The sequence below is a fragment of the Heterocephalus glaber genome, unplaced genomic scaffold, assembly GCF_053883595.1.
Source record: "Heterocephalus glaber isolate CG9 unplaced genomic scaffold, H.glaber_assembly_v1.0 deba00000546, whole genome shotgun sequence".
In the NCBI taxonomy this organism is placed as follows: domain Eukaryota; kingdom Metazoa; phylum Chordata; class Mammalia; order Rodentia; family Bathyergidae; genus Heterocephalus; species Heterocephalus glaber.
The window spans coordinates 27,565,416-27,590,800 of NW_028258147.1; the positions used below are offsets into that span (position 1 = coordinate 27,565,416).

The 25,385-nt window shown below is 37.4% G+C and overlaps 1 protein-coding gene and 2 pseudogenes across 3 annotated transcripts in view; 1 reads left to right on the forward strand and 2 right to left on the reverse strand.

The window, feature by feature from the left end:
* Positions 1 to 25,191, reverse strand: part of LOC147829655 (la-related protein 4 pseudogene) — a 143,890-nt pseudogene extending 118,699 nt beyond the window's left edge. The window contains exon 1 of the transcript XR_015448638.1: positions 1 to 25,191. The product of XR_015448638.1 is annotated as a la-related protein 4 pseudogene (transcript).
* Umad1 (UBAP1-MVB12-associated (UMA) domain containing 1) overlaps positions 1 to 25,385 on the reverse strand; it is a 237,611-nt gene that overhangs the window by 61,759 nt on the left and 150,467 nt on the right. The window lies entirely within an intron of this gene.
* Positions 5,978 to 6,117, forward strand: LOC147829656 (U2 spliceosomal RNA; annotated as a pseudogene).

Below are 25,385 nucleotides of genomic sequence, written 5' to 3' on the forward strand. Positions count from 1 at the left end.
CTGAAGATTGTTACCAGTAGCCATAAAAAGAGAAGTGGAGGGGAAGATCTTCGCCTGTTGATTTTCTAGGAGAAGCTTGCCGTGGATAAGTTTTCCTGATGCAAACTAGGCTGTTCTCGTCAGAAGAGGAGCTCGAGGCCTTGCTGTCTCTGGGAATGGCTGCTGTTTTCATCAGGGAAGCTTTGATTTTCATCATGAGCATCACTTCCTGGTTCCAATTTGGCTCCCTCAGCTTGGGTGGCACAAATCCTTCATCTCACCAGCGTAGGTTTTCTGGCTTCCACCATTGGCCTTTGCGCGTTTCAGGTTCAGATCCTCAATACAGACAAGCATGAGAAATTGCTGTGGGCTCTAGGCCACTGGCTGGCCTCGTGGAGGACATTGGCTTGGACTCTAAGCCTTTAGCTGGACTTGTGTAGGACATTGCTGGGATCCAGGCCCTCAGCTGGATTCTTTGGGCCTCTAGTCTGCAGTTAATCTCTTGCACTTCTTTGCATTTGACTTTTTGGGTAATTATCATAAAATAATCCTATAAACTATGTGTCTTATATTTAATGTATTCCCTTGCCAAAACCCTGACTATAACACCTACTCTTGTGATCTAGGAAGTTGAACAACTATTTTGATTGACTGTAAGTGACTGATAGATTGACCACTTACTGACACATCTGGAAGAGTCTTTTTTTTTGTTTTTCAAAGAATTCCCCCTTCTCTTTGAAAGTTAGGGATATAATAATCAACTCCTAGCTTATACATTAAGAAACCAGAGTACAAGGAGTTTAGTTTCATTATTTATAGGCCACATGAGCAGCCAAGGTAAGGTAAATCTCTACAATGAGGTTAACATTGTGTTTAATAATGAACATACCTCCCAAAACCCCACATATATATGATGTGTGTGCATAACCCACTATGAAAAGTCATTTATTCTAGGACAGATAATTCATCTTTTAAAATGACTACTATTCCACCCAGACAGCTACACAAATGCTGTTATTTGGCTAAAATCATCCAGCACAGGGTCTACACTTTGGCATTTTCTGATTTCAAGGTGTGTATCTATACAAAAATTTCCCATTTCTCCCTACTGCTTAAAAGATCAGAAAGGTTATCAGCCAGTGTTCTTGATATCCCACAACACATCTGGCTGGAAGTGATTGCAGAATCACTGTTTACTGAAATGCCATGTCTAGTGATGACTCAGGGCAATAATTGACTACAAGGAAAATTCCTTTTGCAAGATGATTCTCTAGAAACAAAAGCACAAAATGAAAGCTAAACAAACAACATAAGATTACAATGAAATAAAATTTTTGAATTTTTTCTATTGAATTATTTTTCATAAAAATTCAGTTATTTTCTATATTTTTTATTTACTTACTTTTTACTTTTACAAAATGTTTATTCTCTTAAATCTAACACATTCACAGGGTGTTACCATTTTTAATGTTTATTGTTTCCACCAATTGTAGCATTATCTTTTTTTTTTGTTTGTTTTTTGTTTTTTGAGACACGGTCTTGCTGTAGTTCAGGCTGGCCTTGAACTCACAATGCAGCCCATGCTGGTCTGAAACTCAACACAATCCTCCTGCCTCAGCCTCCTGAGTACTGAGATTACAGGCATGAGCCACCACGCCTTTTTTAGTGTTAGTAAGTAAACCAAAATCACTTTTATCATAGATGTGGCCAGTGACTACTGATTCATTTTTTAAAGGACTTAAACTCCAAAATTTTAGCACAGGTAGTTTTATTGTATGTTTCTTCTAACTGATGATTTTTTTTTTTTTTTTTTTTTTGCAGTACCGGGGCTCAAACTCAGGATCTTGTGGTTGCAAGGCAGGCGGAGGAACCAATGAGCTAATCCCTGGCCCTCTAATTGATGATTTTTAAAAATAGTGTGTAGAAATGAAAAGTTTCAAACTAAGTAAATATATACCATGTTATCAATCCATTAAATCAAAAGCAATCACCAAGCTGAGTAGTTACAAAGAAATAAATCTGGCTTGAACAGAAATGTACACTGTTTTCAAAGCTGTTAACAGTTACATACTGGCCCAAATCTCCCAAGTTTAAGATGAGTTTCACGGTAAGAATTTTAACTTCCTTTTACACTCATTTTAACATATTACTTAGATGTTTATATTCTATGTCACAATGGTGCTTTCCAGTGTTCACAATTTACAGTTTCAATTTGTGCATATACAAGTTACTAACGTGAGGGATAGTTCTATTACAAACTATCCCTAAAAAGAAAAAAATAAAACCACACCCTACACAGAACTCTGAATATGGTATGACTTAAAATAGATTAATGCAACATGATTTTTAATATTTTAGTCATTTTCTAAATACCAGCCTATAAACTTGCCTATTTAATAAATGACAGCTACAGCTTTATTCACTGAGAAATTATGGATTAATTTCTTTCAATCATCTTTCCCACCTTATCTCAAAACTCTCTGATTTGCTCTTTCTGATTCAGTGAATTTCAAACTTTTTTTGAAAAGTGGACTAAAGGAAGGTGACAAACTGTATATAGAAAAAAGTTCTCAAATTAATCCTTTAAAAATTTTTCTCTCCAATACCATTTAAACATTATCAAGTTATTTACAAATTACTAAAGGGGTAGCTGGACCTACCAATCTGGAACCTAAATTTCTAAGTATAAGAACAAAAGAATAAAATACTTCAACATTCAATTCTGAAATTTAGGACAATTAAATGATTTGACTGGACTGGTTAAAACAGAAACATACAATTCAGTAGGTGGCTGGTTATTTTGCTTTGGGGGATGGGCAAAGAAAAGAATGACAAATGAAGCAACAAAAAATTCTGTTTTCCACTTTAAAGGAGGTGGTCATTGGATAGTTTAAATCTTTGCAACCCATTTGACCTGTTCAGGTCAAAGATGACATTTATAATTTTTTTGAATAACCCCATTCTTTCCTTGAGTATCAAGCTGACTGGTAATCACATCTCCAAGTATAATCAATGCTTTAACAGCTTGTTGAGTGAAATATTAGTAACATCAAAATGACAAATTAAATTTCAAACTATAAAAAAAATCTACAAGTATTACATTCAGTTTTCAAATCATTAACATCACAACAGATTTGGCTGAAATCACTCCTGCCCACACTCACACCCACCACAGACACCCCAGCCACCAATCTGCTTTGCTACACAAGGCCATATAGTCGGAGATGGCATTCTCTAAGCTAAACTTTAAAAAGTAATTTCTAATTTTTACAGAAAAGCTTCTTCAAAAAATATTTTCTTTCATTCCTTCATCTCTTATACTGAAGGTTGTATAATGTTTCCCCCACCAAGCTAAATCTGAACCCTCAAAATTGATTTCAGGCAGGAAATCTCTGCAAATTGAAATAAAAAACAAAAGTAGAAAAAAATATATATATATTACTTTAGAGATGAAGTTTGGGATCCTACTGCTCACAACTCCATAATGATTTAAGGACATACTTTCCATATCCTTCCTGGCTACTCCCTCTGTTTTAAAATAGTTTAAATAACCATGGCTCAAGATTAATGGGAAGAGAAAGTTTTTGAGTAGTTTTTTGTTTGTTTTTACTCTGGTGATCTGGGTGGCACATACTGTTCTTTGCCATTATGTCAAGTCACTCCCTAAGGTATAGCCCCTATGGCTCAACTGGACTCTCTGTTCCCTGATGTTTCCAGCTGCTCCCCTGGAAATGGTATTGCTTTGGAAGCCAGAATAATCCTTACTAGTCCTTGCTTCTGGCTTCTCAAGTGGTTTCTCAATGGACTTCACAAAAGCTCCATTCGCTTCATTTTGGTGGGAGACACTGCATTTGAGTGAAGTTCCCGAAGTGGCTGTACAAGAACTAGAGATGGCTCTTTAGGGGACTCCTGGCATACTTTAGCATAACTTAATTTTCAGGGTTCCAACAGGCAGGGCCACTGGTGTGGGTACCTTTATGTCACCATTACATGGTAAAGCTGTATTTGCTCTTGATGGCTTTGCAGTACTTGGGGAAGAAACTGGTGTAGTCATCTGAGAACATCCTTTGGAACAGTGGAATCATCTATTGTATCCCTTTCTTGCTGAGCTGTGCTTAATGCAGGAAGCTGAGTTGCACAGGAGGACTGGTACTTATATAGAGTTGCTGGGCTGAAGTGCCGTCTGTTTGCTCATATTCTGCAGGTAATGGGTAACCCTCAAGTCTTCATTCTCCTTTTCTTTGTGTACACCTTTAACAATTTCTATTCTCCAAAAGTAGTTTACTTGGCATTCTTGATGAACTTCCAGATAAAGGAGGAAATTTGAAGCTAATAAGTCAAACTTTGATGCTGAAGACTTTGCTTCAGCTGCAGGATGTGGTCCTAGGATCCTCTCATCTTCTCATTGTCTTAGACCTCTGAAAAGAATTCTCCTGTCCTTACCATAGTCCCCACTTTGTTCCATCTATAAAGCAGAAGTCTCCTTTGGAAGATAAGTTTGCTCTTCATGCCCTGTTACTGTAGGGTTATGCCATTCAGGTGGAAAGTTCTTTAAACTAGGTCTGTTCAATGGTCCATCCCCCAATGACACAGAGCCCTCTGTTGAGTGTTCTATACTACTGGATGACCTAAAATGAGGCTTCATGCAATTTTTTTGGAAGAGCTGACCCATATTTGTAGCAGAATCATTTGTTTTATAAGATCCTGGTGAGTAAAAGCCATTCGGTAAACTACCATTGGGGAAGAGAGCCAGTGGTGTTTCAAAGTAAGGTGCAGGACTTGGAGACCAAGTGTGAGGCACAGTACTATAAACGGAGTACTGCTGATGAGGATTACACACAGGCTGCATAAAGACTGCTGAGGCATACTGTGCTTGAGTTTGAATGGGCTGACTATATACTAGAATCTGTTAATCAAAAATCAATAGCCAGTCTTAGAAAAAAAATGTACTGATGGTTGTTATCCATGATTGGGTTGCCCTGAAATGTTTTAACTTCCTCCCTTAATTATTTAAATGTCTGTTATGCATAGGTGCCTGCCTGGAAAGTGATATACCAGTTGCTATTGTGGGCAACTTACAGCTTACCACTGTGGGGTAGTTTTCATTTTTGAACAAAACTTTTACCTCCTCTATTGGTTGTTGTTTCAGGAATCTCTCTGAGAATCACAGTACAATGTTTATGACTCGTTCTCTTCTTCTCTCCCTTTCTCATCAAATTGTACCATCAGAGATGATCTCCACACTTCAAGAATTAGATAAGTATCTTTGGTCAACTTTTTATTTCTTCTATTTTGGCAAGTGTCCATTTTGGGATGAACTGATCACCATCTATTTGGGACATCAAGTAAAGATCCTCTGATAAATTTTCTCACAATAAACCAGAATTCTAATTGTTTTTTCAGACAGTCTTCCAGATCTTCTGTAGAAATTGCTGAATTACTTTCTCCAGAAGTGTCACATACTTGGTAACTCATATCTTTGGGTCCTAAAATCATTCCCTCAGTTGGCTCTCCAATGACTATGGTATTTTTTGTGGTTTTTCAAGATGGAGAATACATTACTTCATATTCTTTACACATATCTTTTGAAAGCTCTGTATTACACTCAGTCTGAGACCCTAATGTAACTGCTGTTTCATGCCAAGAGCTTTCAGTTCCATGAATTACAGGACTGGCATCAGGATTTCCAGGAGGAATTTCTTGCTATACTTTGGCATTAGGATTTAAAGCAGTCCCTTTAGATGTTACCTGCTCCATGAAGAGCAACATGTCTTCCTCCTCTCGGCCTAATTGTTCCTGCCCCCACAACTCCAACTGGTTCTCCTATATGTTTTTAGAATTCAAAAGAAAGCCAGATACTTTAACAATAAACAAAAACTGATATGAAGAATGTGAAATAAGGCACTTTAGTTTTCAAATATCAGTTAACTTTCATTTATATGTTGAACAGATTAAAAAATTTTTATTTCCAAATCAGCCATTTAAAAAGAAACAAATCATCGCTTCTCGGCCTTTTGGCTAAGATCAAGTGTAAAAAGAAACAAATCTATGGATATTTCCATAGCACTTTATACTTCTTAAAGCCAGTTTAATGAATTGTGCTGTATATTGCATCTCTCAGAACTTAGCAAAATTTCTATCAGGACTACTTGGCCACAAACTTGACCTTCCTCTTCTTTAGTGGCACAGGGGAGACTGTATCCATGCAGGGCATTGTGGTGGAGAGAAAAGCCCCCCAGCAGAAGGCACTGAAATGCAGCCTGGTCCACAGTTATCTCGAAGGACAGTAAACTCTGTAGAAATATCTGTGTTTATTGATTTTTTTTCAGAGTTTTTTTTTTATTAGAACATGTTTGCAGTACATAATGTTACATCCTTGTGGGGAGTTTGTACCTGGTCATAACACATCTTAATTCCCTTTTCATTCTTCTTTCCCTTCTCTCCCCTCCCTCTCTATCCAGTTCTTGGTCCTCCTTTTTTTTTTTTTCACTTTTAAAACATCACATTTAATTACCACTGAGCAAGCACAGTAATATCCTGCCACCCCCTTGATCAACAGCTGAGTGAATGCTAAGGTGCAGAGGTACTCAATGACCTGGCCAACATTCCCTTGATCTCTTTCCAGAGATCCTAAGACTAGAAACAATTTTACAAGAGGAGAAATTCCTCTTATAACTAAACCATGTACTCTTTGTTTAAAATGTAGCTTCTATTTATATTGAGTAAATGATGGAGACTGCACATATATATACTAATAAAGCTCTTTGGGAACTTAAAAGACTGAAGTAAAATCCATCTATAGTTTAGACTAGTGGTTGACTAATTTTTTCTTGTAATAAGACAGATAGTAAACATTTTAGGCTTTGCAGGCCACATCATTTTTGTCACAACTTAACATTTCTATTATAGCCAAAAGTAGCCACAGGCAACATGTAAGCTAATATGTGTGGCAGTATTCCAACACAATTTTATTTACAAAAATAGATTGCAGTTTACCAATCTCTGTTTTAGAGGAATACACGTACTCCACCTTTTCTGGGATTAAAAAATTGAACAGGCCAGGCATGGTGGTGCACACCTGGCTGAGGCAGGAGAATGTCTGAGTTCTAGGCCAGCCTGAGCTACATAGTATGTTCAAGGTCAGGCTGAACTACAAAGCGAGACTGACTCAAAAAAATACAGTGGTACCTTGATTCACAAACTTGATGCTTTCCATGATTCTGGTTGCAAACTGAGTTGGATGAGAACCAAATCACATTCAATGGTTAGGATCAATGTTGACCGCCTCTGATTTGAGATGCTTACAGATTCAGGGGATGGAATGTGGAGAACACTTTGAAATAAGATGGAATTGTATAACCCTAAGTGTGCTGTAACCCTAAAGTGTGCTGTGACTTTAAGAGTGCTGTAACCTAAGTATGACACAATCATAAGAGTGATGTGTAGCCATAAGGTATGAAAGTAGAACCTTAAGTGGTATGGAATTGATAAGGGTGTGCCCTGAACTGGACAGGGTGTATGTACCCCGAACTGGACAGGGTGTGCCCCAAAATGGACAGTGTGATAAGTCTGAAGCAATACCACAAACGCCCAGTTAAAATAGTATAAAAGGAGCTGAAGACCACAAACAAGTCGTCAATCCGTCCACCGACCAGTTCACCAGTCACTGATGATCTGACTATCGACTGAGACATCTGCACACCTGATCCTGTTGTGTCCAGATCTCGAGGTCCCCAAAGACCACCAAGGAGCCGATCCCAACGCAAACACATGAGGGTCGTTTATTTAAGCTCGAGCAGGGACTCTCATCCGACACCGACGCAGCGGGTGAGGATTGAGAGCCCTGACTCTAAAACACCAGGAGTTTTTATAGAGGTTAGAGCAAGGTGCGGGGTTTCAAAAAGGCTCGGGGTTTCAAATCACACGCAAATCACATGATTGGCTAGCATTTAGCACGTTTTGAAAGTTTAAACCTAACTGGTTGGGTCTTGTGCGCTGAACTGCAAACGGCTGCTCAAGTCATCGAAAAGAACATCTGGGATACTGGGGTACTGGGGTAACTACTGATTAGCTGTTGCAGGCCATCGAGAAGAGCATCTGGGACATTGAGGCAGCTACTGATTAGCTGTTGCTAGGCTAGTTGTTAGGGGACTGCTGAACATTATCACAGGCAGGTGGCCAAAGTACATCTTGTGGTTTTTCTTAGAACTAGAATTTATGTCCAGGTCACCTTACTCTAAGATGGGGCCAAATTTTAAAATGGAGTTACTCAGGTCTCACAATCCCGCTGGAAGGAGCATCGCCGCCAACCAGATGAGACCAGAGGGTGAGACTCGACGCCCTTCGTCTACGGATCGGACCCTGTGACCCTACGGGAGGAAACATCGCACTCTCCCATAAAGACTTGCACAGTACTGGTACAGGGACGTGGTAATTGATAGACTTAATATTGTGTGATAACTGTATTGAAGTGAATTATGATAATATAAGATAAGTGTGTGAACTGCCATCCGAGTCCGAGTCCTCTTTACCCACGGTACCCGCTCGTGACAACATCTCAGTCAATAATTTTTTTCACAACTCCCTGAGAATTTGTATGGTTGCATTTGGGGTAGATTAGCAATACAGTATGTAGCTGCATTCTACTACATAATCCTGATTCCAGAGCAGTCAATAATCTACAGAGGAGAAAGGACAGGCAGGCACCTTGAAGACACAGGAGAAGGCCCCAGTACTTAAAAATATCTCTCCCACAAATTCTACCAATTAGAGATTCATTAGAGTTAATGAGCTCCTCTTTAAAAATGCAAATACCCTCTTGGGAGTGTTTGCCTGTTAGTCATTACCCAGTGAAGTAGTGGAAAGAACTGTGGAATGACCATGCCATTAACTCCTTTTCAAACTTCAGTCACATTCATTATACAAGGCAGCCTGACACTGTGGCAAGAGAATGGTTTTGAAATCTGTCAGAACTGGACCCAAATACTTTATTAAGTCTGTGACCTTGTACAAGATACTTAATTCATCAGAGCCTCAACTTCCTCATCTGAAAAATGGGAATGATACATAAGATTGTTAATAAAGATGAAATGAAAAGACACGTTAAACATAGTTTTCAAGAAGAGGCAAGATATCTGTTTTGTCATAAGTCTTGGTATCAATAGCCTTTGTCATGTAGCTATTGTCATATCTTCAACAAGAAAGAATACATGGATTGAATGTATCCCCTCAAAGTTCCTATGTTTATAACTAAGCCCCAATGTGATGGTATTACTGTAGATAGGTAAATTAATTAGATATCTTGTAGGCAGTTAGACAGGGCCAGCCCAGGAGGAGCCAACATGGAGGACAGCAAAGACACCTTCACTGAAGGCCAACAACATAAAAGGCGAGGAACTACCACACCCATTTCTGATGAATAGCAGTGATTGATATTCTAAATGGGTATCTCTCACCTGGGTGTGTGTTGGGGGTCTTAACCCAGCCTTTCCAGGAAATATCCCTGACTGAAAAATCCTTGTAGTTTGCTACATGACTTGCTCCCCCATTTGACCCCCATTTAATCAATATCACCTGGGTGACTGTACTTGTAATCTTATTGGTTGGTCATGGTTTTGTTCCACCTCATGCCCACCTTGTAAATTTCCATTGGGCCTTATAGTTTTGTTCCACTTTGTACCCACCTCATGGCTTTGCTATATAAAACATCTCTGAAAAGTGGGGTGGGTGGGCAACCCACTTTCTGGTCCCCCTTCTGTCTCTCTTTTTCCTACTCTTAACCTCGGTTGTTCCTAGAATTCATTCTTCCATTTTAGAGAACACTAACTCAGGTTTCAGATATCTATTAGTTTGGGAGTTAAATCTCTTCCCCCATATCAGTATTAGTGGGGGAGGCTTTGGGAGGAGATTGGGCTATGAGGGTGAAGCCCTGATAAGAGATTGAAGAGATTAGAGTTCTCCCCTTCCACTATATGTAGATATAGGTAGAAGGTCTATGAACCAGAATGCAGGCTCCAAATGGGTCCGCATTTTTTATTTTGGACCTCTCAGCCTGCAGAACAGTGATATATAAATTTGTTACTTATAAACTACCTCCACTTGGGTTTAGTTTTCCCTTCTACTTTTTCTAATTTTGTCTAAACCCTGTTTTCCACCATACTGAACAAAGAGGAAATGTAAAAAGTACTAACTGCTTAAGACAAAGCTTGCCCAGGATCCTGGTCAGAATTCTGTTGACAACTGTTTTAATCTCAAAAAAAAAAAAAAAAAAAAAAAGAGTCAAGAATAGGAACTAAACCATAAAAAAAGGAATGCAGTTAGCCAACAAATGTAGGAAAAATTCAAACTAAGAGTTAAAGAACAGCAAATGAAAACCACATCAAGCATATGTTAAATTAGCATACCAAAATTATTAACAATACAAATTAGCAAAAGATACAATATAACTGGTGCCCTGGCATAATTCTGATCACCAAGTAGATGTTTGGTAACATTTGCTTTAACTATGGGTGGGGCAGTAAGAAAGAACCCTACATATTCACTGAGGACTTAAGAATTATAAATGGCTGCTCAACTACAAAAAAGAAATTAAGGTTCTACAGAACAGGAAATCATGTTTAAAAGATACATCTATGAATTTTAGCTTTAATACATATTTCTATACAAATTTTACACGTCATGTTATATTTTAACCTTGTGACTACTTGTTGTACTCAAGGTTTTGCAAGGGAATTAGATTTAATACAGGACACATAATTTATAGGATTATTTTATAATAGTCACCCAAAACATCAAATGCAGAGAAGTCCAAGAGCTCTAGCTGCACACCAAAGACCCAAAGAATCCAGCCAATGGTCTGGATCCCATAGCAATGTCCCATACAAGTCCAGCTGAAGCCTAAGGTCCAAGGCAATGCCCTCCATGAGTCCAGCCAGTGGCCTAGAGCCCACAGCAATGTCTCATGCTTGTCCATATCAAGGATCTACACCAAGAAGGCCAAAGGCCAGTGGTGGAAGCTAGAAAACCTGCACCAGTGGGGTGAAGGATCTGTGCCACCAGGCTGAGGGATCTGCACTGGAGCCGGGAAGTGATGCTCACAGTGAAGATCAGAGCTTCCCTGACAAAAACCATTCCCAGCAACAGTGAAGCCCCGAGCTCCTCTTCTGATGAGAGCAGCCAAGTTCACATCAGGAAAATCATCCTCAACAAGGTTCTCCTAGAAAATCAACAGCCCAGGATCTTCCCTTCCTGTTCTTTTTATGCCACTGGCAATATCCTTAGGTGGGTCTTCCACGCCCAAACCACACTGATTCAGTTCAGCTGGGCATTCCAAGCTGACCACTAGTTAATCCACCACACTACTATTAAAATCATGCAGCTAAAACCTTGTTTACCACTTTGAAAACTTAGGGTCACAATGAATACTTAACTGAACACTTGACTGAACTTAATCTAGGAAACAATACCAGTAAATCTGAAGTCAGACCCACTCAAGAGTCCAACTAGCCTGCTTTCTTAATTAATTTATCCCAGGATGTCTTTAAATTTGATTCTTCTTACTTTGTAGCTATGGGGTAATAATTTTCCTGGAAGACCTTGAAGCAACCCAACAAATCAATTAAACTGTTTAACTGTATGTTAAAAATAGGTAAGTCTAGGCCAGCGATAGGGAACTTTTGAGAGCTTTCAATGATAACAAACAGTGCCCTGCAGCACACATGCCACAGGTTTGCCACCACTGGTCTAGGCATTCCTTCAGGCTGAAAAACTAAAATCTGAAAGGGCCAAATTAATTAAGTGTACATGTACACTTACACAGAATTGTACCATTCTGCACAAATCTATCTCAAAAAGTTTCTGTTGTTAATTATCTTTCCTAAAACACAGTTAACTTATATATTAATAGAGTTAATTAGGTGACCATTCCTGAACCTGGAACCTACACTGCTGCTAACAGTAAGCTCTTCAGAGGACCACTCTGAGCAGCCCACTGATAATAGGCTCTTAGGGTCTGTTAAGAACAAACCAGACTGGCACACAAAAATATTTTCAGTGTGTTTAGCTTGAAGCCTAAATTTGGAAACAGGAAACAAAATAGAATAAAATAAAATAAGCACACTCATCTCTACTGGATTTATCTGGTACCCGGATGTGAACTCAACATGCTGCCTCTAGCAAGCAAAGATGACAACACTGATCCATCACCAGTAATGCAAACTCAGGCTGGAAATAACCTGGCACCAAGTCACACTCAGTGTTTAGTCTCTACCAACTGAGAATAAACCTGTGAGATCATGGGCTAGTATCAGGAGCAATGCTTTGAGTTACTGGCATAGAAAAATAAGTCAATACAAGATCAAATGTGCATTTTAACCTTTTTAAAAAAGCATCAATTGATCCAATCAGAGATATTAGTAGCTAAGCCTCTTGATAATTTTAAATTGAGTTTTGTTTTGTTTTGTTTTGTTTGGTACCAGGGATCGAACTCAGGACCTTGCACTTCAAGGCAGACAGCGGAAACACAGAGCTAAATCCCTGGCCCAAAATTGAGTTTTTGGATAAATAAAAGTTGTACTGTAACAAAACTACGAAGAAAATCTCTAGCAGAAACAATATTATATGAAATATAATCAGGTTCAAATTAAGTCTCCTTCCTTAAAAAAAAAAACGCCCCCTATGTGCCATGCCCTAGTGTAAACTATAGCAACATTATCTCTGCCCTCATAAAGCTTGTATTCCAGAGGGCTTTTCAGGCGAGCAAATGGGAAATCACAAAAGGTGACTGTAAAAATGAATCAAAAACCAAGAACTATAGGAGTATTGAATAGGCTAAGGTGCAGACATTTACATGGAACACACTGTGAAAAAATAGCCAAACTTCCTTATTAGGGCTCTTTTCCCCTACCAACCACCTTTATTTTAAAAAGTACAATAGAGAACACACATTACTAATCCGGATCACCCCTTTTAAAGGAAGTCAAATATAAAATATGCTCTGATTTTATCACTTACACAAAAATATTTTCTAAAAATATACCAAAATTGTATGCAGAAAAGATTACATTACAAAGTGACTTACAAATCACAGATCACAAAGTAAAGCTACATATGTTAGCTATGATATGGCATGATGTGGTAACTAGATGAAAAGAGTTAGATTTCAAAGGTGTCACACCTCTTACACAGTTATAAAACATGAATGCATGAAATTATTGTCCTGAGGATTACAGTATGCTATGTCAATACTTAGAAGGCTCTCACAGGAAAGAGATCTGGCCCCTTTAAGAACTCAGTTAGAGCTGGGCAAGGAGGCCCATGTAGTGCTTGCTGCTTGGGAAAGATTGTGCACAACATAGAAAGATCCCAACTTTAAAAAGAAAAAGAACAACAATAAAAACAGCAACAAAACTGAGATAAGTCCAACACAAGGCCTGAGAGAGTGAGTCTTAACCTGTGCATTGGCCCACTAACTCAAAACAGCAATGGTGAATCACTATCTAGAACGGAGGAAGAAGGACCTGAATGGGCTGAGATCAAAGTGTAAGATTGCAAACTCAGGCCTGCCCTCCTTCGATACATTTATACAATGGGTGGTTGGGCTACAATATGCAGACAAAGTGGAAAAGAAAGTGAAAGTCACTGGAGAGCCTGGACATATCTGCCCCAGAAGAAAGAAAGTAAGGGGCTGTAGATGGCAGAGACCTTTCATATAAGTGAACAGAAATAAATCCTGCCAAGTCTAGCTGCAAGCCAGCAGTGCATCTCACACTTCAGTGTGCATATGAATCACCCAAGGTGCAAATCCCTGAGTTTCACAAGAGATTCTGATTTGAGATGTTTAATGAAAGGCCTACATGTCTAAATTTTTAGCAAACCTTCCAGGAGATTTGAATGCAGGCAGTTCTTGGCAAATCTGTCTAATTTTTAGAGGGATTGTTCCTTTCCTCCCTCTCTTGCTCCCTCCCATATTGTTCAAATATTTAGGGAGTATATATGTCTATCCCATAAGTGTTCTGAAAAGAATTTAAAGCATTGTCTCAAAGGTATATTCATTCATCCACCTATGTGCATAGTAACACTATTCACAATAGCTAAATGGTGGAAGTAATCCCAGTGTCCACTAACAGATGAGTGGATAAAGAAAATTAGGTGGCTACATAAAAGCTATATTATTCAGCCTTAAAAAAAATTGTTATGCATTTTACAACATGGAGGAACATGAATATACTGCTAAGTAAAATAAATCATTCACAAAAAGACAAATATGATTCCATTTACATGAAGTACTAAGAGTAGTTAGATTTATAGTGAAAGAAAGTAGAATCAAGGTTGTCAGGGGCTGGGGAGAGAGAAGGCGGCAGAATTTTTGCTTAGCAGGTATAGTTTTTACAAAATGAAAAAGTTCTAGAGATCTGTTGTACAATGTAAATGACTATAACACTACTAAACTAGTCACATAAAAATGTTTTATGATGGTAAAACATGTTTGTGTATTCTAGTAGACAAATTTTTTTTAAAGGTGCTTTTCCTCTAAAATAATAAAGTGGTAGAAAATCTACTACTAATCAATATTTCTATTTTAAAATTTATTTTAATAATTGTTTAAATACAGATGTTATAATTAGTCTTTATTTCATATTTAAAGGAGAAAAGGAAAAGTCAAGTGAAGGAATATGTGTTTTCTCCTACCCATGTACTAACCAGGTCTGACCCTATGTAGCTTTCTGACATCAGAGGAGATTGGGCACAGGCAGGGTAATGTGGCTGTAGATGCAGAAATGTGTTTTCTTTCTGGCACAATAAAGGCCCTTACCTGTTTGTCTGTTACCTGGCTGTGAGAACTAGCCCAGCTACTATGCAGGGCAGTAAAAAATAATACCTAGTATCAGAGGAGCATACTTTGACCACTCTGTCTGTCTTAGTACAGTGAAGTTATTCCTTGATATATCTGTAAACTTATTTTTATTTACACTACCAGCAATGACACCTGAGTTAGTGACACCAACTTATCAATATGCTATCCTTATAAAAAGCTTTTTCAACTGGTTACAGAAGAGAAAATATTTGAGTAACTTAAATCAAGAAATCTAAAATATAAAGTATTACATACATAGATGAAGCAGTTATCAATTACACAAAACCTTAGAGCTAATAGACACAGCCTTCAATGACCTAAACACAATACTGAAATTTCCTTTTGAGGGAGAAATACTTTTCAACCCTCTTAAGTCTCCCTATCACTAGGATGAAGAGAGGAGGTTGCTAACAATGCAATACAGGTGTTTGTGGGAAGAAATTGGATGTCAACAAATATTCTAAGGCCCCACTGCTGGCTTGTGCTTCCTTCCTGTAAGATTCATGGGACATGTGAATAGTTGTGGAAAAGAAGAGGAGGGTCACAGGGTAGGAGGCAGTGAACAGATTAAACTTTGAGAGCCTGTTGCTGGTAGATCCTAAGCCAAAAGCTCAGAAACTTTGACTCAGGAGTTCCAAAATAGTTTGACACCACAAAATGAGAATTATGGAAAGGTATAAAGGCAAAAACTCAAGATGAAAGAGGTGCCCTGGTGAGAGCAAGGAGGTGGAATGGCTAAGTAGTTGAGAAATTGCTTGGTTATATAATAGAAAGTGACCAGAAAGAGCAAGAACTACTCTTTGCTTAAGATGTTCCTCAACAGAGCACAACCCGTTAATATGTACTCAATCTTCATGCCTCTGCCTCAACGCCGCTATTTCAAGAACCCCCAAAAGAAGCCATGCCCACCTTACACATTCCCATCTGCTCTCATTCTTCTCTAAGACACTCCTCATATCTGCACTGATTTCATTATATGTAAGTATAACTATTGTGCTTGCTGAATAGCTGCCGTTCCCACTAGACTTTCAGTTCCGAGAGGACAACTACATGTTTATTTTATTAGCCACAATAGTTCCAGCATCCGGCACAGTGGCTGGCACTCAGAAGGCATAGGGTAGGCCCTTACTAAGTGACTGCTGTCTGAACAATGCATTACAGCAAAAGCTGACGTGGTCAAGAGGAAGGTGACAGCTTCGGGAAATCAGAGTTTCTGATGAAACTATGGCTTAGACGAAGGAAGCTGAAGAGGATACACTATGGCCAGTAAAAAGGAAATAAGTTTATAAATAGTGCATTGAACTGGGTGAAAGGCAGAGGCTGAACAAAAGGCTTAAGGACAATCAATAATCATAGCTCCAAAGCAAAGTTTGGACAGGATATCTGCAATATTGAAGGGCAGGGTGGCTGAGCTGTATGATACATGGAACACCTCCCTGTAGTTTTAAGGTCTGAAGAAAATGGACAGTAAGTCAATAGTGACTTTGAAATTGCATTATGAAAACAGATAGCTCTCTAAACATGTGCAAGAAATGGGACAAAGAAAATATTTTATTTGGTTCTACACAGTCACAGTGAGCTTGAGATAATTACATAAAACACAAAAAGACTTCAAAGGAACTCTGTTCAAATTTTTTTTCATCTTATTATATTCACTGTTGTATTTTAAATTTGCTACTGGTATATACTTGACTCATTTTAAAATACCTAATTTTTGAGCCAGGAATAGCGGCACACGCCTATAATCTCAGCACATGGAAGGCTAAGGGAAGAGAACTGCCACAAGTTCGTACACAGTGAGTTGAAGGCCAGCCTGAACTACACAGTGAGACCTGTTCTCAAACAAATGACTTAATTTGTTAAAAAATACATTAGAAATACATACCAACAAATTTGCAATATTTTAAAAATTCCTCTAGAAATAGTTATACTGTTCAAAAGAACCTACAGCTATTTTAGTAGTAAGAAGGAATTGCTAATTTCAATCTGGCTAAACTGTGAAAATACCATTTTAAAACTATGAAAACTGTACTGTATTTGGTTTTCCATTATTTCTTATGGGAAAAATGTTCAGTTATTGAACTTTTCAGAGTTTGAACATGAATTTGGAATGAATTGAGTTCAACAACCAAGGTATCACTCTATATGGTTTATTTTCTTACATTTGCCTTTCTAATTTATTACTGCCAAATTTTAGAGCATTGCTTGGTTTCATAAATCAAATATTCTTTAAGTTAGAGTTTTTAAATTAAATCCCTGTTATGTATTTATATCATCATGACTCAGTGATTTCAAATAAATTTAGCAGTTTTCTAAGGTGAAGGTTTCATAAAATCCAAATTCAACTGGACACATGCCTAATTGCTGAATACATTTAAAAAATTCCAATAACTTTAAAAAATTATTGGACCATCAATAACTTTTTTTAAAAAATTAGAGGATGAGTATGGAAAAAGAGAAGCATATTAAACAACCAGCTCTGTTACGTAAACCTAAGAGTAGTTGCTTTAGTCAAATCAACTTGTCTCAGTCAAATTCTTTCTCTTCAGCCACTTCTGCATACATTTACAAGGAAGCAAACCTCCTCCTATGGCTGCCCTCATATTATGGCAAATCCCAACAACCTGGTGAGAGCAAATCACTTGGAAACCAGAACCAGAGACAATAGTGAGAGCCAGTCAGTCTATAAGAAGAGCAGAAAAGTACTTTTCCCAACAAGGCTTGCATAGTGGGAAAATACTTTGTACAGCACTAACTGGTCTATGGACTATGCATCTACCTACCTTTCCAACAGAAAAAAAAAAAAAAAGGGGGGAAAAAGAAACATAGAAGAAAGGGATAAAGAATATGGTTCCTTGTTAAGCCTCTGAGTCTACCATTACAGCAAATGATGTGATCAGCAAAAAGTTTCTCAGGCTGGAAAACAGTAAACAGTGGAAGTGAGAGGAAGAACTGGGAGAACTTAAATTGGGTTGAGTCCTTAGATTTCAAAACAGTAAATGGACTCATATTCAAATACTGCTAAAAAAAAATCCTGAAAATTAAAACAAGTAATTTATGTGGGACTTATCTGTTATTTCTGATTTATCCAAATATGTTTCCCTTATAAACTGATTTACTAATCTTTTTATTTCCCAATGTATACATCCAGAACATTTAAAAAGCGGTCAGTTTATCTATTTATCGAAATCTGCCCTCCTCCCCCTTCCTGAATAACTCAATCCCAGGAAGGCAGGCAGTGGTAGAAAGTTGAAGGCCAAGTGGAAGAGAACATGGGGAAACCAATGACTGCAAGGACATGATTCATCTACAAGCAGGGTAAAGAAGGGCCTCGAATATTGCAATGTGTCAGAAAGTGCTCAAAGAATAAGGAGGACAGTCTGAAGCAGCTCAAACTAACCAAAACAGAGATATTTTATGCATCAAAATAAATAATAGTAGCATTGTAATTCAATTAAATATAGAAAGCAATATACCCATACTGATATAAATCAAAGAATGAGTAGTGAAACAAGAAGAGGAAGAAACTTCCTCAGAATGGAATGACAACTGATGGAGGACTGAAAAAATTATAAAATCAACATTTAGTAATTATCACAGCAATAATTCAGCCAAGATATATACATAGATGCTAAAACTAGTGGGTAAGAGATTGATAAAGAATAATATCTAGAGTACAGTATTAGTCAGCTTTCCTGTTGCTGGGGCAAAATGCACAATACCCACAACTTAAAGGAGAGGTTTATTTTGGCTCACGGTTTCAGAGGTTTTAGGCTGTAAGGGAGGAAGATCATGGAAAAATGCCATTGTAGAGGAAAGCTGCTTCATGCATAGTGGCCAGGAAGCACAGTGCAGGGGAAGAAATATTCTGCAAAGGCATGGCCCAGGCAACCCACCTCCAACTGGGCCCCCTCTCCTAACAACACATTCAGCTATAAACATCAGTGGATTAATGCACTGCTAAATGTAGTGCCCTGTAAGCTGACAATTAAGCTTAATTGTTACATGTAGTCTCAAAGTAACACCTCCCAAAAACTGATTATAAAGAGAGAATGAGGAAATTTTCAGTAGAGAAATGTGGTAGGCATAATGTTAAGTAAGTGATCACAGTTAACATCTCCAGTAACAAAACAAATAACTGTTGTACCCCACTTAACAGGATGCAATGAGAAGAGCACATCATTTTGGTAATATCCCTACCAAAATTCCTGAATCTTAATTGTAATATGTCAAAAAAAAACCCCTCCAAATAGGGGGATAGTTCAGAAAATAATTGGCTTGTAATTCTTTAAAATGTCTAAATATTGAAGATCAAGGGAATGCTGAGGAACTGTTCAAGATAGCAGAGTATGCAGATGTGAGAGCTCTTCCTGTTTCCATCTTGGTGTAGGATCAAGGTGAAGAGGTGAACTCTCATGTAAGAAGTTGGCATCCATAAGCTCTGTCTCCACATTTGTGTGGGGCAAAGTGGAGACAGACTAAGAAGGGCAGTCAAGGTGTTAGAGCAGCACACAGGACAGACATCGTGTTTCCCAGGCCAGGATAAATTGACAGATCCTTAGGCGTCAGGAAAAATGAAAAGATTGCTGCCCACTGCATGTCTGTAGGACCCCAGCAGAAGAAATCTTAGATAAAAGTCTAAAGTTTCAGAGTATGATTTAAGAAAAAATAAATAAGTTCAAATGCCCCCAACTATACAAAATAAATACTAATGAATGTGAAAAACCAAATAAGCACTAAGACAACTGTAGTGGGGGACATCAATACCCCACTATCACAAATGGACAGATCATCTAGCCAAAAGATCAACAACAAAATTCTAGAACTGAACCAAGGTAATGAAGAAATGGACTTAACAGATGTTTACAAAGTGTTCTACCCCACAAAATCAGAATATACATTCTTTTCCACTGCACATGGGTCATTCTCCAAAACAGATCACATGCTACCTCACAGGACATGTTTAAGTAAATGTAAAAGAATTTAAGTTACCCCCTGTATATTATTAGATCATAGTGCAATAAAACTGGAGATCAATAGCATAAGAAACTGCAAAACCACCTACAAACACATGGAAACTGAATAACATTCTCCTGAACAACCAATGGGTCTCAGAGGAAATTAAAGAAGAAATTGGACAGTTTCTACAAGTAATGATAATCCCAGTACAACATACAGGAATCTATGGGACACAATGAAAGCACTTCTACCAGAGAAATTCATACCAACGAATGCCCATATTAGGAAAAAAGAGAGAGCTCAAATAAACAACCTAATGCTGAACCTCAAGCTCCTAGAAAAAGAAGAGCATGAGAAACTCAAAGCTCATACAAGAGAGGAAATTATAAAGATCAGAGCAGAAATCAATGCAATGAAGACTAAGAGAATGATACAAAAAAATCAATGAAACAAAGAGTTGATTTTTTGAAAGAATAAATAAAATTGATAAGTCTTTAGCCAAACTCATCAAAAAAGGAAAGAAAAGGCTAAAATCCATGCAATTAATGAAAAAGGTGAAGTCACAACAGATCCAGCAGAAATCCAGAGGATCATCAATACCTACTGCAAGAACCTGTATTCTAATAAAATGGAAAACACAGAAGAAATGGACAGATTCCTAGATACATATGAACTGCCAAAGTTCAATGAAGAAGATATAGAAATTCTAAACATCCCAATTATAATGAGTGAAATTGAAAATGTAATTAAACTTTTATCAACAAAGAAAAGCCCAGGTCCTGATGGCTTCACTGATGAATTCTACAAGACATTTAAAGAAATATTCCCATTACTCTTTAAACTCATGAATGAAATTGAAAGGGAAGCAATATTTCCAAATTCATTCCTGGAAGCAACTGTTACTTTGATTCCAAAACCAGGGAAAGAACCAACCAAAAATGAGAAACATAGGCCAATCTCCCTAATGAACATAGATGCAAAAATCCTCAACATGATACTGGCAAACCAAATACAGAGGGTCATCAAGAAGATTGTATACCCTGACTAAATTGGATTTATCCCAGGGATGCAAGGATGGTTCAACATACGTACATCAATAAATGTAATACACTCTATTAACTGAATTAAGGACAAAAATCATACGATCATCTCAATAGATGCAGAAAAGGCATTTGACAAAATTCCACACTGATTCATGATAAAAACCCTACAGAAAATTGGAATAGATGGTCTTTATCACAAGCTAATAAAGGCTATGTATGAAAAACCAACAGCCAACATCATACTAAATGGTCAAAAACTGAAAACCTTCATGGTAAAATCAGGAACAAGACAAGGATGTCTACTATCACCACTCCTGTTCAATGTAGTTCTGGAAACATTACCCACAGCGATTAGACAAGAGAAAAAAATAAAAGGAATGAAGATAGGAAAGGAAGAAGTTAAACTGTCATTATTTGAGGATGATGTGATATTCTACATAGAAGAACCCCAAAATTCTGCCAACATACTTCTAGACTTGACAGATTCAGCAGAGTAGCTGGATACAAGGGAATACTCAAACATCAATAGCTGGGACAGGGATGTAGCTCAGTGGTTCTGGCGCCTGCCTCGCAAGCAGAAGGACCGTAGTTTGATCCCTGGTACCAAAAACAAAACAAAACAAACATCAATAGCCTTCTTGTACACAAATAGCAGATTTACTGAGAGAGAAATTAAGGAAAAAATTCCTTTCACAATAGCATCCAACAAAATGAAATATCTAGGAATAAATCTAACAAAGGAGACAAAAGACCTCTACACTGAAAACTACAGCACTTTGAAAAAAAGAGATGAAAGAGGATATAAGAAAATGGAAAAACACCCCTTGTTCCTGGGTAGGAAGAACCAGTATAGTGAAAATGGCCATACTTCCAAAGCTACTATACAGACGCAATGCAATCCCGATTGAAATCCTAACAGCATATTTTACAGAAGTAGAGAAAACAATCCAAAAGTTCATTTGGAAATAGAAGAGACCTGGAATAGCAAAAGCAATTCTAGGCAACAGAGACATGGCAGGGGGTATCACAATCCCCAACTTGAAACTATACTACAAAGCTACTGTGATAAAAACAGCATGGTACTGGCAAAGAAACGGACTTGAGGATCAGTGGAATAGATTAGAAGATACAGAAACAACTCCAGACATACTCAGCTACCTTGTCTTTGACAAAGGAGCCAACCATCCTCACCTGAGGAAACATAGCCTCTCTAATAAATGGTGTTGGAAAAACTGGATTTCAACCTGCCAAAGATGAAAACTAGACCCCCATCTTTCACCAAGCACTAAACTAAAATCAAAGTGGATTAAAGATCTAAATACTAAAACGGAAACACTAAACTTACTAGGAGGTAAGTTTGGTAGAACTCTCGAAGACACTGGCATAGGAAAAGATTTTGTGAACAAATCCTCAGTAGCACAGGAACTAGCACAAGGAATCAACAACTGGGATCTCATCTTATTAAAAAGCTTCTGCACTGAAAGAGAAACCACCAACAGAGCTAAGAGACAACTAACAATGTGGGAAAAAATTTTTACCACTGTTCGTCAGACAAAGGTCTACTATCTAGAATATATAAAGAACTCGAAAAAAATCAGACCCCCCAAATATAAAGACCCAATTCAAAAATGGGCATCTGAAATGAACAGACATTTCTCAGAGAAAGAACTAGAAGCAGCAAATAAACATGAAAAAATGTTCGATATCACTGGTCATTCGAGAGATGCAGATGAAAAGAATGCTGAGATTCCACCTCACTCCAGAAAGAATGGCTGCTATCCAGAAATCAACCAATAACAAATGCTGTTGGGGTTGTGCGGACAAAGGAACCGTTCTCCATTGTTGGTGGGAGTGCAGACTGGTGCAACCACTCTGGAAATCAATATGGAGATACCTCAAAAAACTAAGATTAGAGGTCACATTTGACCCAGCTATCCTTCTGGTGCATATCTTTCCAAAAAAAATAAAAGAATCATAGCTCAGTGATATATGCACACCCATGTTTATAGCAGCACAGTTTCTAATAGCTAAAACTTGGAAACAGCCCAATTGTGCATCAACTGGAGACTGGATAAAAAAGATGTAGTTTTTCTATAAAATGGAGTACTACTCAGCCATAAAGAACTAGAAACTAGAAACATTTATAGCTAAGTGGACGCACATTGAGGCCATACTCTTAGTGAAATAAATAGGACACGTGTAAATACCGAATAGTTTCTCTGGTGTGAAAAACTAAAAGTGTAAATAAGGATTAAAATGTATAATTAATATTGTGAAATAGGAAGAAAAGGTACAAAGGGGAAGGGAAAGTGGGAGGGATGGGGGAAGGCAAAGTGGGAGGGATAGGAGAAAAGAAAAAAGGGAAATGAAAAAATATGAGAAAAGGAAAAAATGGAAACACAGTCTCTGTAAATAGGGAAGGGTGGAGGGGGTGAAAGGAGGGCCGGGAAATGGGAAAAAAATAAGAATTAAGATACATCATGTAAATGTACAAGATCCCAACGACGAATGTAACTGTATTTTGTATGTAAAATGTTCCAATAAACTTAATGAAAAAAAATACATACTAAAAAATTTGGAGGTAATGACGCCTTCACATTGCTTCTGCAAAATTTCTTAAATTTTGAAGTTATTTCAAAATAAACAAAAATAAATAAATAGAAGAATAATAGGATAGGTAGAATATACAGATTGCTAGAGACATAGGTATCGACAGATACACAGATATACTTTAGAGGCTGCTTCAACCCACCAATGTAAACCAAACGTTTTCTGGCTGCTACTTTCAGGTTTCCAAGGTCATTGGTTCTACTCTAGTTGAGACTACCATCATTTTCTGCTGTGATTTACACAACTGGCCACACACTCAGTCTCCTTTCCTTGCTCTCCCAACTTATTCTCCTTCTCTTTCTTCAACACAGATCTAGTCACTCCCCTCATCTTTCAAATATTTAATAGCCCCTCTGTACCTAGTTTATACAAGTCCTGGAAGATCTGTTGTTTATTATCTCTTTTCATCCCTTCAGGTCCAACTCTACACTCCAGCCACAAAACAACTTCCAGATCCTTAAATGTCCCTCTTCATGGGTGTGCTATTCTCTTTTCTGTGAATACCCTTCCTCACAGTATCTTACTTCCTTCCCACTGAATTCCCCACAAATGTCCAAGAAATATTAATTTAAATGATTGTATGAATTCTTAAAAGTATTTATATATCTTGTTCACCAAACCATTGTTCAGAAAGTTTTCATTCTTTCTACCACAACTTTGTACCATACCCATTTCAATTCTTTAAAATATCCTAAACTACTTGAAATTTTGCTAGTGTTACTTTTTAAGCATGCTATTGGCATGCTTATTTCTAGCTCAGATATTTCATTTACTTTTCTCTTAATGACTTGGAAACAGTATTATATCTCTCTAACAAAAGCACATCACTCTACCTCTGTAATTTCTAATAGTTCATTCTTAAGATTAAAAAAAACCCCTTGGTATTTAAAGCCTGGAAGCAAGCTTTGAGCTTCTCTTGGCTCATTCATCCCTACTTTCAAGCCCATCTTATAAGTGAGGTCAGAACAGTGTCCTGATTGTCCATGGTGTGTCTCACCTTCCAGCCCCAAAACTTCACAAATACCCACAGAAACAAACCCTACCAAACCTGTTTTGTGATGTATAGAAGATATATTATCTTCTATACAAAAGATAGGATCCTCTAGTTCTCCTACTTCAATTCTACTGTAATTATAGTGAATTGTTTTGAGGGAAAAAAATATACTTTAATAACCACAAGCCTTGGATTACAGACCATTCTGAGCAAGTTATAACTATCTAACTTATCTGTTTTACTTTCATTTTTCAAATTAGACAAGATGAGTACAATCAGACTTTCCTTACAAGGATTAAATGAGACTCTAGACAGTCTCTTCCTAAAAATTACCCAAACTGCCATCTCATAGGAAGACAGTTAATCTCTGGATCAGACTTTGCTAGTGACTACGTGGGTCTAAAGAGATTATATATTAAACATTCTGCTATTGCTGCTGCTGTAGGCACAGAAGGTTAATAATGTGGATTAACTAGAATTAAAGTATTGTTTTCTGATTAAATTTGCGGTTCAAGTTTCTAGGTACTTAAAACTGCCCGTAAGATTACAGAAAAATAATCTATAACTTAAAATGAATAAAAAAGTAAATAAAACAAATTTAAAGGTTTAAGAATATAAGATAACTGAGAAAATATATTTATTATACTTGAAATAGCATGTAAACGTATAACTTATACATTTTCTTTGAGAAGAAAGGTAATAAGACAACACGTGACACAAACATTGAAATCACACATATACATACATGCAAACATATTCAAATGAAAAAATGACACAAGATGGTAAAGAATCATTAGAACAATTCTTTTAAAAAGGTACATGAGAATACAGGAGAAAATGTGGAAGCAGAAGTGAAAGAATTTCATTTTTCTTTTGTTTACACTGATATATATTTTTCGTTAATATTGGAAAATTTTTATGACTATATTCCTAGAAAAAATAGAAA